We start from the raw sequence: 2,608 nt of genomic DNA on the forward strand, positions 1-2,608 counted from the left end.
ATATATATATATATATATATATATATATACATATATAAATAAATCCTCCAAGAGAAAAGTACTTTTCCCCTTAAGTGATAATAATTAAGTAAGACTTTCTACCTTGAACTCCTGGTAAAAGATGAAAAAAAAAAAAATATTTATGTCCTAATAAAATACGCATTTGAAACTGAATACGAGAAAAAAATGTTTATTTCTTTCAAGTTCGTTTCGTTGTTTCTTTTTTTATTTCTTTATTTATAACTATTTATTTATTTTCTTATATATTTATTTACTTATTTATTTCTTTACTTATGTTTTTTACTTATTTACTTTTTTGTTTATTTATACAAAATATTATTGCAATTTTTATTTTTTTCTTCCTTTTTTCATTATTTTTGAATTTAATAAAAAAAACTAAGTTTTAAATTTAGTAATACGAAACTGAAAGAAATTAACCACATTATTAATTATTTTTTTAAAAATGCGAACTTCTAAATATATATTTTTTTTAATTTTATGCCTATTTCACAAAAATTTTAATTAATAATTCTTTCCGGTTAGAATGGAAATATTTCAAACCGTATATATATGTATATATAGTATGAAAATTCAGGTATGCTTTAGAAAGGAATTGGATTTTGGTTTAAAGCAAAGTTAGAGAGAGAGAGAGAGAGAGAGAGTTGAAAACTAAATTTGTTTCAGAATAATTGAAATTTTCTCTCCAAAATCTCGAAAGCAATAAATTATTAAAATTTTTTTTTTTTTTGACCTTATTCCAACTTGAACTTTGTGTCAGTAAGATTTGTGACCCATCAGAAAAAATATGTGTTTTCTTTTATATATATTCGAAAAAAGTTTTTTAAAATAAATACTTTTTTTAAAACTTGCATATTTATCATTTAACACAAAAACATGTTTAAATTTCAACAATAATTGTTTTTGTATGAAAAATTGAACTGTCAGTTATTTACGGTAAAAGAGACTCATTCTTTAATGGTTCAATGTACTGATTACAATTTAATTCCGCGCACGTTTTTGTATAATTCAAAAACAATACATGTTTACTATATATATTCTCTTTCTCTCTCTTCTCCAAAACGCCACAGATTTAATTTTCATTTATTTTTTCTATGTACATTTTTTTTTTTTTACCATAAAGCAGAAAATAATTTTATAAATTTAATTTAACTCAATTAATTTAAATACGATAAAAATTTTCTTAAACAAATTTTTGAATTTAAAAAAGTAATTTCTCTTTCTATTCAACGTATATATATATATATGTGTATGTATGTCAATCTTCGTTTCTAAATGACAAATTTCATGATGTCATAAATCCAAATATTTTTCTACTTCCTTTGATGATGGATTCTTTTAACACAATTTGTCATATGTTTTTTCTTTTTTTTTTTTCTTCAAAGTTTCGATATAAGTTTCTTATCACCGCTACTTTTGCTATAAAGTTTTTTGTTACACGTGATTTTTTTTTAAATTTGTATAGTTTTTACTATAAATAAAAATTTTTTGAAATTAAATATTTTTTTTTGTAACTTTGATATTAGGGAAATATTATTATTAACCGATATAGGTATATACAGAGTGAAATGAGAGAATTTTGCACCTGTATAATTTACATATGCAGTTTATTTGGTAATATGACAATTGGAAAATTTGAAAACAACAATTATTTGTAATATGATCATATATTGTTTGAGAGACACGGTGTCGAGTATATTGCATTTAAATTTACATTTGAAAATACATTTGTAATTGTAGATGTTAATTCCCTTGTACATTAGTTTAAAGTTGTCTAAGCTTTCTCTCTCTCTCTCTCTCTCTCGCTCTCTAAATTTTGACCGCGATTCATTAATAGTCTCCGAATGGTTTTGGCTTAATGCTCACTGAAACCATATTTGCATCGTCAAAGCAACATTGGAGTCAAATTTCTCTCCAGTTGGGTAAGCGGAATTCAAGATCGCTGCTTCAGATTGCACCACATTGGTCCATTATGTTTTCACTATTAATTTTCAAGTACAATATGGGTTTTAAATTATTTTTAAATTAATCAAATTAAAAATCCATTATAGCTGTTTCATTATTTAATATTTATAATTTTGTAAAATTTCTTTTTAGAAAAATTTGTCTAAAAATATAAAATATTTCTTTGATTAAAATAGAATTTAAAAAAAAAATCATTTTTATCAACCCTAATAATAATAACAATTAGCTAATAATTCCTTTATAGTTGATTTAAGGAATAGTAGTTTAAAAAGTTTTTTAATTAATTTAAAATATCTTATACACAATTTCGAAAGAGGTGAAAGTTCCTTTTGAGTCAAAAGGCATTGCAAATGATTTGCAAAATGCATCCTTTTGCAAAGAAGCCGGATACTGAGCGAAAGTTGACAACTCCTTAAACAGCAGAAGGAAATTACATTCATGATTTTTTTTTTTTTAAATCATTTACTGACGAATTTTTATTCTAAAATTATTATTATTGTAAAAAAAAATATAAACATAGAAAAAGTCATCATTATTAATATCAAAGGTATTTAATTCCAAGTAAAGGATTTTTATATGGAACATAATGTTTTTATCTTTTTTGAGAATAGATTTGAGAGAGAGA

At 22.9% G+C, this 2,608-nt stretch overlaps 1 protein-coding gene across 2 annotated transcripts in view; it reads left to right on the forward strand.

The window, feature by feature from the left end:
• The window catches only part of LOC127280737 (mucin-4), a 153,574-nt gene that overhangs the window by 94,613 nt on the left and 56,353 nt on the right, over positions 1-2,608 (forward strand). The gene's annotated exons all lie outside the window — the stretch shown is intronic.

Source organism: Leptopilina boulardi, unplaced genomic scaffold (genome assembly GCF_019393585.1).
Source record: "Leptopilina boulardi isolate dan_hultmark-lab unplaced genomic scaffold, ZJU_Lbou_2.1 LbouV2_249, whole genome shotgun sequence".
In the NCBI taxonomy this organism is placed as follows: domain Eukaryota; kingdom Metazoa; phylum Arthropoda; class Insecta; order Hymenoptera; family Figitidae; genus Leptopilina; species Leptopilina boulardi.